Source organism: Stegostoma tigrinum, chromosome 11, assembly GCF_030684315.1.
Source record: "Stegostoma tigrinum isolate sSteTig4 chromosome 11, sSteTig4.hap1, whole genome shotgun sequence".
Classification (NCBI taxonomy): domain Eukaryota; kingdom Metazoa; phylum Chordata; class Chondrichthyes; order Orectolobiformes; family Stegostomatidae; genus Stegostoma; species Stegostoma tigrinum.
In genome coordinates this window covers 68,807,424-68,824,225 of record NC_081364.1, presented here as the reverse complement: position 1 = coordinate 68,824,225, position 16,802 = coordinate 68,807,424, and the positions used below count along the sequence as shown (strand labels likewise).

The following is a 16,802-nucleotide window of genomic DNA, read 5'->3' as shown; positions in this document are numbered from 1 at the left end:
ATTACCCTCAGTCAGAGCATCCTATTTCCCACATCCAGTGCATCTCCTTTCCCTCAGTCAATGCGTCACATTCCACTGAGTCACTGCATCCCATTCCACAGTGTCACAGCATCCCATTTCACTCAGTGACTGCAACCCATTACCCTCAGTCACTGCATCCCATTTCCATCAGTCAATGCGTCCCATTCATCTCAGTCACTGAATCCCATTTCCCTCACTCACTGCATCATTTCCATCAGTCACTGCATCCCATTTCACGAAGTCACTGCTGCCCATTTCACTCAGTCACTGCGGCCCATTTAACAGTCACTGCATCCCATTTCCACAGTCACTGCATCCCATTCCCCTCAGACACAGCATGCTATTTCCCACAGTCACCACATCTCCTTTCCTCCGTTACTGCATCCCATTTCACTCAGTAAGGGCAGCGCATTTCACTCATTCACTGCATCCCATTGCACTCAGACACTGCATCCCATTTCCCTCAGTCACTGGATCCCATTTCCATCAGACACTGTATCCCATTTCCCTCAGTCACAGCACCCCTTTTCCCACAGTCAGTGCATCTCCTTTCCTCAGTCACTGCATCCCATTTCACTCAGTCACTGCAACCCATTTCCCACAGTCACTGCATCTCCTTTCCATCAGTCAACGCATCCCATTTCCATCAGTCACTGCATCCCATTTCCATCAGTCACTGCATCCCATTTCCATCAGTCACTGCATCCCATTTCCATCAGTCACTCTATCCCATTTCTCTCAGTCACTACAACCCATTTCACTCAGTCACTGCATCCCATTACCCTCAGTCACTGCATCCCAGTTCACACAGTCACTGCGTCCAATTTCACTGAGTCACTGCATCCCGTTTCACTGAGTCACTGAATCGCATTTGTTGTTCTCACTTGAATGCAATGGTCATGAATCTCCTCCAATGGCTGGTCATGTATTTCCAATGCAAAATTTTACCAAGTTTTCATTTTCAATTTTGATTACATGTGTTTCCTCTATTCTATAAGATGCTGCAATAAACTCAAATTTGATAAATCATAATTCAACCACCATTACCTACAGAGTTAATTTCATCAAACAGATCCAATTACAATTGTCACATTCCCAAATCCTGATTCAACTTTTTCTAATTATGGGCCACGTGGTTCAGAAAAAAGACACTTAGAGTCAGAGAGATGTACAGTCGGGAAACAGATCCTTTGGCCCAATTTGTCTATGTTGACCAGATATCCTAAATTAATTTAGTCCCATTTGCCAGCATTTGGCCCATATTCCTCTCAACCCATCCTATTCATGTACCCATCCACATGCCTTTTAAACGTACAAGCCTCCACCACTTCCTCTGGCAGCTCACTCCATACATGCACCACTATGAAAAAAATCCAGTCCATTTTAAATCTTCCCTCTCTCATTTTTAACCTATTCCCTCCAGTTTTGGATTCCAGCAATCCGGGGAAAAGATCTTGGCTGTTCGCTCTATCCACGTCCCTCGTAATTGTATAAACTTCTATATGGTCAGCCCTGAACTCCAAAGTTCCAAGAAATAGCTGCCTGTTCAAGCCCACAGGATACCTCCAACCTCCGATGCTCGTAACATCCTTCTCTGAACCCTTTCAAGTTTACAACATACAACAATACAGCGCAGAACAGGCCCTTCGGCCCTCAATGTTGCGCCGACATCCTTCCTCTCGCAAGGAGACCAAAAGCGATTGCAGTATTCCAAAAGCAGCCGAACCAACGTCCTACATGGCTGCTAAGTGATCTCCCAACTCCTATACTCAATGCACTGACCGATAAAGGCGAGCACACCAAATGTCTCCTTCATATCCTTTCTACCGGTGGCTGTACTTTGATGGAACTACGAAACTGCACTCCAGCGTCTCTTTATTAAGCAACACTCCCCACAACCTTCAGTGTATACGTGCTGCCCTGATTTGCCTTTCCAAAATGGAGCACCTCACATTTGGCTAACCTCAACACCACCTGCCATTCCTCAGTTTATTGGTCCTTGTCAATGTCCCATTGTATTCTGAGGTGACCTTCTTGGTTGGCTACTACACCTTCAATCATTGGGAAACTTACTAACCACACCTTCTATTTTCATATCCAAATCATTGCATCACTTCAACTCCCCCTCCCACTCCCTGAATGACATGTCCATCCTGGGCCTCTTCCAGTGTCAAAACCAAACCACCCAGAAACTGGAGGAGCAGCACCTCATATTCCGCCTCGGGAGCTTCCAACTCAATCGCCTCAATACGGACTTGGCCACCCTCAAAATCTCCCCACCCACCAGCCTCATCCCAAGACTAGTTCCTCCCCACATACCCGCCTCCATGACCTGTCCGCCTTCTCTCCCAGCGATCCACTCCTCCCACCTCACTGACCAACTCCCACCACTGCTTGCAATTATTCTTCTTTTCACACTTCATCAGCTCGATGTTATTTCTATAATCTATTTTCCAATTGTTGGAAAAAGTGAGAAAAAGTAAAAGAAGTTACATTCTTACCACTCGGGAAATCTCTGAATATTGTTCTGTTGAAAGGCCGCCAAGGAACGATGCAATTCTTTTGTCACAAACGCTGTGAGGGAGACATCTTTTCGGTTCCACTAACTCCACCCTAAGGAAGACAAACCCACGTAACATATCTAGTGACTTAAAGCATACTCTATTGTTGCCCAAGGTGGAGAGCTGGATGAACACAGCAGGTCAAGCAGCATCAGAGAAGCAAGAAAGCTGATGTTTCGGGACGAGACCCTACTTCAGAAAATTGACGCTGGAGAATCTGAGATAACAAGGTGCAGAGCCGGATGATACTGCTGGGCCTGCTGTGTTCATCCAGCTTTACACCTTCTTATCTCAGATTCTCCAGCATCTGCAGTTCCTACTGCCTCTATTGTTGCCCTTTCACTTTACTGAACTAATATGAGCCAGTAGTTATGTTTAGGCTCGTGTAATCTTACGGTTATTGGCCTGTACAAAATCCTGAATTAATTTTGATCCACTGACGGGAGAAGAGATGAATTTTATAGAAATTTTTGTTTTCTACCAATTTGCAGAGGGCATCGTGGGCGATTGAAGGACAGTGTTATTATCCTCCAGGTCTGCGGACTGCATCATTACCAACTTGCCCATTTGCATATACATACAATATTCATTATGTACCAATGAAACATAATAAACCAATACTGTGTACTAAAAACAACCCTCACATATCAATGGAAATTTCAATATTTATCATAGAGTTTGAAGGATTGAATTCAATGATACTAAGCAAAAACCAGTGAAGATGAGTGCAGTTGGTCAGCACTTTTGCCACTAAGTGGAGGTTGGCAGTTTGAGGCCACCCAGGAACAAGCAAGCTCTGTCTAACTCCAAGGGCAGCACGGTGGCTCAGTGGTTAGCACCGCTGACTCACAGCGCCAGGGACCCAGGTTCGATCCCACCGTTGGACAATTTTCTGTGCGGAGTTTGTACATTCTGCCCATGCCTGCATGGGTTCCTGCTGGGTGCTCTGGTTTCCTCCCACAGTCCAAAGATGTGCAGGCTCGGTGTATGGGCCATGCCAAACTTGCCCATTGTGTTTGGGGATGTGTAGATTAGGTGTGTTAGTCATGGGAAATGTAAGGTTACTGAGGAAAGGGTCGGGGGATGAGTCAGGGTGAGATGCTCTTTGGAGGGTGGCCGTGGACTTCTTGGGTCAAAAGGGGCTTGTTTCCACACCGTAGGGATTCTATGATATGGAAGTATCTTTTGAAGTGGACATTCATGGGTATGCTATAACAGAGACCTTGAAATACTGCACAACAAATATTTGGAACTAGACTGTCAATTCAGACATAGCATCAAAAAAGGTCATGGAAGTTGTCACCGATATAAAGCAGGATTGATGAAAATCCAGCAGGAAATGGTGTCAAAAGGCACAGTATCTTTTATTCATCTCCAGTTATTTTGTCCAAGGCACTGGATGCTGGCAGGATTGAAACATTTAAGAAATGATTCACAAATCACATATAAGGACCTGCACATCTTTGAACAATGGGAGGAAACTGCAGCACCTGGCAGAAGCCCCTCGCAGACGCGGGGAGGACGTGTCAATTCCACACAGATAGTTACCCAAGACTGGAATCTCAATTGGCTCCCCAGTGCATGAGCAGCTCTAACCACTGAGCAACTACCTTGCCCAGAAGGGGTTTTATAAGCGCATACATTATTTCCATTAAGACAGATCCAATCCTCTATGTCCAATCAAAATAACATATTGGAGATATCATGACAACAATCATAAATGATTTTGAATAAGTAAATCAAAAAAATTGAAATAGTTTCCAAGCCTAAATACTAGATATGGTGTAGTTAAGATGAATACCGCAACAACAAAAAGGCCATATTTTATGTGACGATCGGTAACACTTGAAAACTTGCAACAATTCGTCGCCAGTAGTGCTCTGAACTGGCTTGATGGTGCACTCCTTCATACACTGGAATGAAACTCCAAAGATCACAAATTCTCCTTCAATACCATGTTATAACAGTGACTGCATCAACCTGTGTTTATGGGCCTGACTGGAAACCCACACAACATGCATAAACAAAAAAATAATCTAAGGTGATAGGAGAAAAAAATGTATGTATGCAACGTCTTTGAATAGCAATTATTTGTAGCGGCCGCAAGCCCATAAGGAATCTCGTTTCACAGATTATATTCATTTGCACTGCAGGTCATGCCAGTCAGAATCAGTTTTCGTTTCATGACAGATAACTACAATGTCCATTACAATGAACTTTGGTTGATCAGAAGATTTTAAGTAAGGACTATGTCTTGTGTGAGCTGACGGCATTAGGGGATGGAGAAGGTACATGCACTGCTGGCATCTTGACACCATTGAATGAGCAAGCGTGGACGCAAAGGTTGTAACAGGTAACAATTGTACAGGCAATATCTTTTGAGCTCCTTCCGAGCAGGCCTGTAATACTCTCAAGCTGTGCTAGACACTCACTTCCTCCACCTTACGTACGCTGCCTTTTCTTTTTGACAAGAAGCACCTATGTACCCGTCATCCAAGGCTCCTTAATCTTACCCCTTCTTACCTGTCTCAGAGGAACAAATTTATACATCACTCGCAACAACTGCTCCTTGAACAGCCTCCACATGTCTGCCGCGCCCTTTCTGTGGAACAACTGCTCCCAATCTGTACTGCCCAACTCCTGTCTGATCGCATCATAGTTTCCTTGACCCCAGTGAAATATCTTCCCCTGGTAACTGCTCCTTTCCCTTTCCATGGCTATGGTAAATGTGAGGCTCTTGCGGTCACTGTCGCCAACGTGTTCTCCCACCACGAGATCTGACACCTGTCCTGGCTCATCGCCGAGCACCAAATCCAAAATGGCCTCCCGCCTCGTTGGCCTGTCCACACACTGAGTCAGGAAACCCTCCGGAACACACCTGACAAAAACGGCTCCATCCAAACCATCTGCACTAAGGAGGTTTCAATCTATATTGGGAAAGTTGAAGTCACCCATAACAACAACCCTGCTACGTTTGCACTCTTCAACAATCTGCCGGCCAATGAGTTCTTCGATCTCCCAACTGCTATTTGGGGTCCGTAGAAAACCCCCAGTGAAGTGACTGCTGCCTTGCTGTTCCGAACTTCCACCCATACTGACTCAGTCGACAAACCTTCCTTGGCAACCTCAGCCCGTACCACCGCAGTAGACGAGTCCTCAAAGGTTCTTTCAGCCGCCGTTATACTGTCCTTGACCAACAAAGCCACACCTCCCCCTCTTTTACCACCTTCCCAGACCTTAATGAAAGATCTAAACCCCAGAACCTGCAACATCCATTCCTGACCCTGCTCTATCCATGCCTCCGAAATGGCCACAACATTCAAAGTCCCAGGTACCTATCCAAGCTGCAAGCTCACCTACCTTATTCCGGATACTCCCGGCATTAAAGTCGTCACACTTCAATCCAGCTTGCTGTCTGCCAGCACACTTCTGTGACAGTGAGGTCCTGACCATGTTCTCCCTACGCTCATCCTCCTGTGTACGAGGACTACACCTCAGTTTCCCATCCCCCTTCTGAGCTCGTTTAAATCCAACCAAATGGCACTAGCCAATTTCCCACCCAGGATATTCGTGCCCCTCTGGTTCAAGTGGAGACCATCCTATTTGTACAGGTCCCACCTTCCCCAGAATGAGCCCCAATTGTCCATGTACCTGAAGCCCTCCCACCTGCACCATCCCTGCAGCCACGTCTTCAGCTGAAATCTCTCCCTGTTCTTTGCCTCGCTATCACCTGGTACGGGTGACAAACCAGAGATGACCACTCTCTTTGTTCTAGCTCTCGGCTTCCACCCTAGCTCCCTCAAATCCTGCCTCACATCCCTATCCCTCTTTCTACATGTGCCGTTGGTGCCTATGTGGATCACGACTTGGGGCTGGTCACCCTCTCCCCTCAGGACCCGAAAGAGACGATCCGAGACATCACAGACCCTGGCACCTGGTAGGCAACACACCAATCGTGAGCCTCTTTCGTTCCCGGAAAATCTTCTATCAGTCCCTCTATCTATTGAGTCCGCAATGACTATCACTCTCTTCCTCTCCCCGCTTCCCTTCTGTGCAAGAGGGACAGACTCTGTGCCAGAGACCTGCACCCTACTGCGTACCCCTGCTAACTCGTCCCCCGGAACAGTATCCAAAATGGTATAGTTGTTTTTCAGGGGAGCTACCGCAGGGGATTTCAGGGGAACGACCACAGGGGAAGGTAAGTCAAGCTACACCGGGTAAACGTGCATTTTTGGCTGAAGAAACATGTGTTTCAATGTGAGCTAATGGAAGAAGCCATGGAGGCAAAGCTAAACATTTCGACAATAAGACAACCATTCTTAAAAGCAGCAGACAGCGTGAAAAAGAAATGAGCTGCTTTAATATCCACTTAAAATTTATGTGGACTATCAGATGGAATTTTCTGATTGACTCCATTGTGCAATCATGTCGAGCTAAAAATGTTAACTGCATTAATTAATACGAACCAGAAACGGACTTTGTAGTCAATGGTTTGACGATTTTCTGTATCTGGAACATCCCTTTTCCTTCTCGAACGAAGATCGTACCAACCTATGGTACCAAACTGTGAGTCAAACGGATGGGACACATAATCTTTAAATTCCTCATCAAAACAGTCTCATCGTATGGTTCTGTGCAATAAAAGAGAAAGAATAAACATGTTTCCAACAATTTTGCTGATGTTTACGAACAGAATGCTCAAATTCAAAAAGTTTGGGCTGGCATGTCTGCTTCCTCCAGCCTGTTTAAACTGTTCCATTCAATGTGAAATTTGTGATCAGTTTTAGCACACAGGTCTATGTGATCTGCGCCACCACCTTCTATTAGTCATACATGCTTTCCCCCTCTTCCTGTAATACATTCCTTGAAGTGTTCAATGAGATTTTGATTTTCAATCTTATCGTCATATTCTTTTGATTCTCAAGCATCAATGAATCTGATGTTGCCGCCATTCCATGCAGTGCACAGCACGTCAAACAGGAGTCTTACTCTTGCCATGAGCACTGACGTAGTATGGGGTCACAACTGTCTCGTGGTTCAGAATGAAATTCTACATATAGGGCTAGGAAGAGTCATGCAGTTAATTTTATTTGACATGCTATTTCTTTTCTTCACAAATATGCTGGATTTAAAGTGATCTTCACCCTCATTTAAAATGAATTCAATATCCAACCATCTGTAAAACTAGCATATCCAAATTTTAATTTGAGTTCAGTGTTACACAAATATATGACTTTTTTAAAAATTATGTTCGAGTCAACATTAACATTTCATTCCCTGACAGCGGGTGAACTTACTTTTAAACTCCAATTTTCCTTCGGTATTAATGGAGAGGTGAGCCTTTTTGCAAGCACCGAAAGGCTGCACCAGTTCATGCTAAAACTTACGGAACTGTAAGTTTCACAAATATGTTCCGATTAAACACTAATTCCTATTGAAGCAGTATGAGCTAAATTCATTCAACTGGACAGCAAAAACGGTTAAGATTTTAAAAGCAAGCAACTATTTTGAAGTCACTCTTCGAACTAAATTCCATCTTGGTGTGTGAGAGTCCATAGGTTCCTCACTCTCAACGAACCATTCAACTGTCATGCAATTACTGAAACACACAGACAAAAAACATCAATGTTAACAGTCACTAAGATTTTGAGAGTGATTTGGAATTCGTACCCAATACCCACTGGGGAAAATCTGTTCCAATCTGGTAGTACTCACTTATTACCATCCCTCCTACCTTCCCCAGCACCTCCTCCCCCTCCACACTATTTGTTTCTGAGCTCCCGTCCACCCTCCATTTCTCAGGAAGGGTCCTGACCCAAAACCTCACCTTTCTTGAGCCTCTGATGCTGCCTGCCCTGCTGTGTTCCTCCAGCTCCACAATGTGTTATCTCAGACACCAACATTGGCAGTTCTTACCATCTGGATAACTCATTCTCACCTTGTCACAAGTGATTTATACTCATTATCTTTTCAGATGACGCATGTACATGTATATACATAAATATACATCTTGCACTTTTATGCCTGAACCACTAACCTAGAGGATATTTTAAAATAGTCTCTTCATATCTGCATGAAAGAGAAATCATCAAGGTCATAACTTTCATTTTAGGAATAACTCGAACATTCAAAGTACTCACAGTCAGTGTCCCATTTCCTTGACCAGTCAATTTGATGTGAATCCTTCTTCCAAGTGGAAACTATAACAGCAATTATATTTGAGAGTCAAACATTTCATTGCATCACCAATATTTCCTTGTCTGTTTGAAGCATAAGATAATGAAATAATCATGGACAGATTGGCCAACAATGTAACCTAATGTGTGTTATGGCAACTCAAAATCACAACCATTGAAGTGATCTTTAAAAAGCTGTTGTCATACAACAGAGCACTTTTTGAGATGCAGTGATGAACATACTTCCTGAGATGCAAATAATATATGCCAAATTAATTCCAAAGAATATCTTTACAATTAAAAAGAAGCTAAAAATCTCTTTACATTGCGAAGCTTGTCAGATTGCTATTCGTCAATGGAAATCGTTCAGAACAATTATTTATTCCCAGATGAAAAGGAAGTGTATACATTTCATGACAACAAAATGTGAGGCTGGATGAACACAGCAGGCCAAGCAGCATCTCAGGAGCACTTTTGTCCTCCTGAGATGCTGCTTGGCCTGCTGTGTTCATCCAGCCTCACATTTTGTTGTCTTGGATTCTCCAGTATCTGCAGTTCCCATTATCTCGTATACATTTCATTTTCACATCTTATCCAAGAGAGAAAAAAAAACACCTTCATGAATGCATTGTCAAACAAAAAGACTCACAAAAAAAGTCATTTGGCCCATTGAATATTCCTCCATCATTCGGTGAGATCATGCTTGATCTCATTACATTTATCATGACACAGCATTTCCACCAAACCCTCCTTAGAGCTAATACATTCCGATCCAAGTAACATCCTGGGAAATCTCTGTTTCTGTGCCATGCCTTGTCTTTCTAAATATTTTTTCAGTCATCTACAAATTTAGCCACAGCACATGCACCTCTTTCCTCCAAGTCATTAATAAACAAGCACAAGAGCTGTGGTTCCTTCAGCGCGACCTCATTTCTTACTGACAAGCCAACCCTGGCATCTCTGTCCATTTGTATCGGAGATAATGGGAACTGCTGATGCTTCAGAATCCAAGATAACAAAGTGTGGATCTGGATGAACGCAGCAGGATGAACACACAGAAGTAGAAGGGTCTCGGCACAAAACGTCAGCTTTTACGCTCCTGAGATGCTGCTTGGCCTGCTCTGCTCATCCAGCTCCACACTTTCTTATCTCTGTCCATTTGCCTGTTCTTTCTATCGGACATGAATCATTGGCTATTTCGTTCCTTACACTTAACCCCTAACAACCACCTCTCTGTGATACCCAGAGTGATGTATCTGTCAATTTCAATCTGCACACAAAGTCATTCACTTTGTTTCATACACTCCCTGCAATTCAATACAAGATCATCAGTCTGGCATTTACAGCCACCCTTCTTATCTGCTGCAGCTGAAGTGAGACTCCTGACCATTTCCATACTTTTTGTCCTATTACTTGCTCTGGAAACTCTGCTGAGCACTTACCAGCTTCTAACTTTTTCCACAATTTTCCATGCAACTGAGCTCACCCACTCCACACTTTTTATTTTAACGCCCTAGCCCCAGACCTAGCTCTGTATTTTGCGAGGATACTTGTCCCAATATGATTCTCGTCCAGCCTATAACACCAGAACGACTCCCTCCTTCCCCATACCGATGCCAATGTCTCATGAATTCAAACACATTTCTGCCATGCCACCATTTGAACAATGTACATCTATAATTATGTTCACACCGTGCCAAATTGCTCAGATAATAATCCAGAGATTATTACCATTCTGGTTCTGCTCTCTCACCTCAGCACCTCGGTGCTCATAATCCCTCAGCAGAACCTCTTTTCTCTTTCTTCCATATCAATGGTACCTGTGTGGACCACGAGAGCTGGATTTCTACTCCTTCCACTTCAAGTTCCTTTGTAGCCGAGATGGAACATCCTGAACCTGGGCACCAGGCAGGCAACACTACTTTCGAGACTCTCGATCCTCATCACAACGAACAGTGTTCATTCCCCTAACTATACTACCCCTGATTATAACTACATTTCACTTTTTATCCCCTCTTCAATGTCCCCCTGTACCACAGTGCTATAGTCAGTTTACTCATCTTCCCTATACCCTGCACTCTCATCCACACAGGTAGAAAGAATCTCAAAGCTGTTAGATAAGATCAAAGGCCAAGGTTCCTTCTGCACTACATCCTGGATCCTTCCACCTGCCCTGTTCTTTGTCATTGGCCACTGACCGAGTTTCAGCTAGTTAATCTAAGGTGTGTGACTGCCTCCTGAAGCACAGCATTCCCTGGTAACTCTGCCCCACATGATTTGTTGATTGGTCAAAACTGAGATTCCAGTTCATCAACCGTAAACTGGAGTCTGGGGCCTGACCACTCGCCCGTCATGTAGGTACAAATCATCATCTGGCCTGGCATCTCCATTTCAATTACTTCGATCTTAATTTGATTTGAAAACATTCTGGTCTTTTAGTTTGTAGCCTGTAAATATTTCTCCCATTTACTTTCAATCTGAAAGCTACCGATAATAGATTCTTGAACCAGTAGCGATCACCAACCAATGAACCTGGTTCACCCTCTCGGTCCCTGATTCTGGCTTCAATTCACCCTGTCTCAAAAAAAAATGCTTACCAACTATCAGGCAAAAAAAGCAAGCAAATGGCACCTCTTACCCTCTGCACTGACTTACCGCATTGCCACCAAGTTCCCCAAAATATATATTCACTTGGCGCATTTCACTCGAGATGTGATCTCTTCTTCCAGAATGTGCAAAGCATACTGATCCATAGCAATATACTACCTTCAAAACCTCAGCTCTTAGCTTATTACTTTTGAGTACATTCTCAATGCTTTCTCCAAGTCCAAACACAACACATTTACTGGTTTTCCTCTATTAATTCTCCTTCCAAAACTTCCTCCAAAAACCCAAACAAATTAGCCAGACATAATTTCTCTTTCATCAGGCTATGGTGATTCTGTTTGATGAGATTATGATTTTCCAAATGTCCTGCTATTATTTTCTTCATAGTTGATCGCCACATATTTCCAACAATAGATGTTAGGCTGGTTCGGTTGTAGTTATCTTCTTTTTGCCTCTCTCCTTTTTAAATAGGGACGTCACATCAGCATTTTTCCAGCCCTCAGATGCTTCTCTAGAATCTGAACCTTTTTGGGAAATTACAATCAATGCATACACTGACTCTGAAGCTCATTGTTTAGAATCTTAGAAAGTAAACCATCACGGCAAAGAGTCCAATCTGCTTTCACTCCATTAGATTGTCTACTGCTACTTCTCTCATGGTACTGATGGTGTGGTAGTGATGTGTTTAATTCCTCCCTGTATTCTTTAGTAATAAGGGGATCCTTGAAGTATCTTCCACTGTAAAGGCTACCCTTTTCTCATTGTTGTTGTTCCTTGATTCAAAAATTAACCTGGCCATCTCAGCCGAGCATATAATTAATGGCATTACCTCTAAAACCTTCTCTGCTAAAGTGTTCAATAGATTGCTACAACCTGAAAGAAGTAATTCTTCCCCTAAATTACTAGGCAACCAATTTGAAAATGTGGCCTCTGGTCGTAAAATCTTTCACAATATTAAGGGAGTGCTGCACTGTCACTGGAGGCCCCAAACCCCACCTCTTCCTCCGGTACATTGATGACTGTATCGGCGCCGCCTCTTGCTCCCCAGAGGAGCTCGAACAGTTCATCCACTTCACCAACACCTTCCACCCCAACCTTTAGTTCACCTGGGCCATCTCCAGCACATCCCTCACCTTCCTGGACCTCTCAGTCTCCATCTCAGGCAACCAGATGGTAACTGATGTCCATTTCAAGCCCACCGACTCCCACAGCTACCGAGAATACACCTCCTCCCACCCACCATCCTGCAAAAATTCCATCCCCTATTCCCAATTCCTCCGCCTCCGCCGCTTCTGCTCCCACGATAAGACATTCCACTCCCGCACATCCCAGATGTCCAAGTTCTTCAAGGACCGCAACTTGCCCCCACAGTGATCGAGAACGCCCTTGACCGCATCTCCCATATTTCCCGCAACACATCCCTCACACCCCGCCCCCGCCACAACCGCCCCAAGAGGATCCCCCTCGTTCTCACACACCACCCCACCAACCTCCGGATACAACGCATCATCCTCTGACACTTTCGCCATCTACAATCCGACCCCACCACCCAACACATTTTTCCATCCCCACCCCTGTCTGCTTTCCGGAGAGACCACTCTCTCCGTGACTCCCTTGTTCGCTCCACACTGCCCTCCAACCCCACCACACCCGGCACTTTCCCCTGCAACCGCAGGAAATGCTACACTTGCCCCCACACCACCTCCCTCACCCCTATCCCAGGCCCCAAGATGACATTCCAAATTAAGCAGAGGTTCATCTGCACATCTGCCAATGTGGTATACTGCATCCACTGTACCCGGTGTGGCTTCCTCTACATTGGGGAAACCAAGCGGAGGCTTGGGGACCGCTTTGCAGAACACCTCCGCTCAGTTCGCAACAAACAACTGCACCTCCCAGTCGCAAACCATTTCCACTCCCCCTCCCATTCTTTAGATGACATGTCCATCATGGGCCTCCTGCACTGCCACAATGATACCACCCGAAGGTTGCAGGAACAGCAACTCATATTCCGCCTGGGAACCCTGCAGCATAATGGTATCAACGTGGACTTCACCAGTTTCAAAATCTCTCCCACCGCATCCCTAAACCAGCCCAATTTGTCCCCTCCCCCCACTGCACCACACAACCAGCCCAGCTCTTCCCCTTCACCCACTGCATCCCAAAACCAGTCCAACCTGTCTCTGCCTCCCAAACGTCTTCTTCCTCTCACCCATCCCTTCCTCCCACCCCTAGCCGCACCCCCATCTACCTACTAACCTCATCCCACCTCCTTGACCTGTCCGTCTTCCCTGGACTGACCTATTCCCTCCTTACCTCCCCACCTATACTCTCTCCACCTATCTTCTTTTCTCTCCACCTTCAGTCCGCCTCCCCCTCTCTCCCTATTTATTCCAGAACCCTCATCCCATCCCCGTCTCTGATGAAGGGTCGAGGCCCGAAACGTCAGCTTTTGTGCTCCTGAGATGCTGCTTGGCCTGCTGTGTTCATCCAGCCTCACATTTTGTCATCTTGGATTCTCCAGCATCTGCAGTTCCCATTATCTATGGTGATTCTGTTTGATTAGATTCTGATTTTCCAAATGTCCTGCTATTATTTTCTTCATAGTTGATTGCCACATATTTCCAACAATAGATGTTAGACTGGTTCGGTTGTAGTTATCTTCTTTTTGCCTCTCTCCTTTTTAAATAGGGACGTCACATCAGCATTTTTCCAGCCCTCAGATGCTTCTTGAGAATCTAAACCTTTTTGGGAAATTACAATCAATGCATATACCGACTCTGAAGCTCATTGTTCAGAATCTTAGAAAGTAAACCATCACGGCAAAGAGTCTCATCTGCTTTCACTCCATCAGATTGTCTACTGCTACTTCTCTCATGGCAGTGATGGTGTGGTAGTGATGTGTTTAATTCCTCCCCGTATTCTTTAGTAATAAGGGGATCCTTGAAGTATCTTCCACTGTAAAGACTACCCTTTTCTCATTATCACTGATAATGGGAAGCTCAGATGCTGGAGAATCCAAGATAATAAAGTGTGAAGCTGGATGAACACAGCAGGCCAAGCAGCATCTCAGGAGCACAAAAGCTGACGTTTCAGGCCTAGACCCTTTTCTCATTATCATTGTTTCTTGATTTAAAAATTAACCTGGCCATTCCAGCTGAGCATATGATTAATGGCATTACCTCGAAAATCTTCTTGGCTAAAGTGTTCAATAGAGTGCTGCAACCTGAAAGAAGTAATTCTTCCCTGAATTAATAGGCAACCAATTTGAAAATGTGGCCTCTGGTCGTAAAATCTCTCACAAATGGGAGTAATCTCTACGGATATACACTATCAAGCCTCTGAAGAATCTTACATGTTGAAAAAATAAGATTTTTTCAATCTTATAAATGCCAATGAACAGAGTCCCAGCCTGCCCAACTTTCCTAAGCATAGCAATCCCCTACGCCATTTCCAAAATCAACCCAGTCAACATGAGGTGTACGGCCTCCGCAGCACTCGCTCTGTGGCTGTACATGACTTGTAAGTTACCATCCTGTTGCTACGACTCCACTTCTATTTGTGATGCAGTCCTCTGTCCATCTTAACATACTACCCTTGAACACACGGACTCTGTTCTTTTGAGACACCTTATGAGCTGTACCTTATCAAATGCTTTGTTGAAATCTCAATGTACTACATCAACTGGTGGTCCTTCATCAGTAATGTTTGTTTCCTTCTCAAAGCACTGTAGCAAGTTTGTCAAGTATTATTTCCCCTTATAAAAGGATGTTAACTCTGTAAGATGTTATAGCACACTAAGTACCCTGTTATTTCATCTTTCATTGCAGGCATGAACATCTACCCATGTTGACCTAAATTGGCAATACTTGCTTACTATTTTGTCCAAGTATCTTTGTAATAATGGTGTTATGTTCACAATCTTTCAATCCTCTGAGAATTTTCCACAATCTAAGGATTCTTGGAAGATTATCATCAGTGCCTCCACTGTATCTGTAGCTGCATTGTTCAACATTAGAGGATACAACTCATCATACCCCTTGGATATTTTCTCTACTGATTGGAGTCATGTTTGGAATTCTGTGCAGTGACATTCACTTTTAACAGTTTGCTAAATACTACCAGGAACAGAAATTGTCATCCAGCTGCAACTAAACTAAAGCTTTCAGCACGGAAGGAAGTCTTTCAATTCATTATGAACCTCATAACTCCTGAAAAGGGCAATACAATTTGCCTCAGTCCATAAATGTTCTTCCTCCAACATCCTGAGATGCATCATCTGTATTTCTTCAAATTTACCACAGATTCTGTTCCAATCATCCTTTCAGCAATACGCATGACAACAATTCGGCATTCTTAGTCCCCCTGTAGCCTCCATTGCACATGTGCATTCTGAGATGATTATTTATTTGTGTGCCTGCTTTTTTGCTCAAATGGATAAAGGTAAATTTCTGTTCTTTTGTCATCAGAGCTGTTGCCTCCTCACTCTCATCTTCCTTGTTTTATCCTGTGCTGGAATATTTAATTTGTTGACATATCTGAAATATGTGGTTGAATGGATTGGGTTTTGTAACATTGCATTCCCCATAGACCATCTACCGATACTGTTGCTTGTTCTAACAGTTATTATCTCGCAGAGTGGAAAATGCAGTTTGAAAGCAATGGAACATTATCGATGAAGAAGTTGATGCATAAATTGCTGCGATCTTCCAAACTACAAACTCACCTTCAATTCTTTCTCGGTCAGAGCATTGTGCCGGCGCAAATGAATCATGTTCTCAATGGGACTTCCTAAACCATGGAATTGAATTTGCATATTGATTTCTTCTTCCCTCTTCAGAAATGCAAAGTAGTATCGTGATGAAGCTTCCAAGGCGATGATTGTGTCCTTCCATGAACGGAAAAGTGACTTTTCTGACAAAAACGGCTCCATCCAAACCATCTGCACGAAGGAGGTTTCGATCTATATTGGAAAAGTTGAAGTCACCCATAACAACAACCTTGCTACGTTTGCACTTGTCAACAATCTGCCGGCCAATGAGTTCTTCGATCTCCCAACTGCTATTTGGGGTCCGTAGAAAACCCCCAGTGAAGTGACTGCTGCCTTGCTGTTCCGAACTTCCACCCACACTGACTCAGTCGACAAACCTTCCTTGGCAACCTCAGCCCATACCACCTCAGTAGACGAGTCCTCAAAGGTTCTTTCAGCCGCCGTTATGCTGTCCTTGACCAACAAAGCCACACCTCCCCCTCTTTTACCACCTTCCCAGACCTTAATGAAAGATCTAAACCCGAGAGCCTGCAACATCCATTCCTGACCCTGCTCTATCCATGCCTCCGAAATGGCCACAACATCGAAGTCCCACGTACCTATCCAAGCTGCAAGCTCACCTACCTTATTCCGGATACTCCCGGCATTAAAGTCGTCACACTTCAA

General features: G+C 44.3%; 1 protein-coding gene across 1 annotated transcript in view; it reads right to left on the bottom strand.

The window, feature by feature from the left end:
• The window catches only part of LOC132210215 (complement C4-like), a 243,164-nt gene extending 227,045 nt beyond the window's left edge, over window positions 1-16,119 (bottom strand). The window contains exons 1-4 of the mRNA XM_059649655.1: window positions 16,092-16,119; window positions 8,723-8,782; window positions 7,049-7,133; window positions 2,523-2,634 (exon numbers count right to left, since the gene is read on the bottom strand). The gene's annotated coding sequence lies outside the window, so the exon portion shown is untranslated. The remainder of the gene's footprint in view (window positions 1-2,522; window positions 2,635-7,048; window positions 7,134-8,722; window positions 8,783-16,091) is intronic.
• Between the last annotated feature and the right edge of the window lie 683 nt (window positions 16,120-16,802).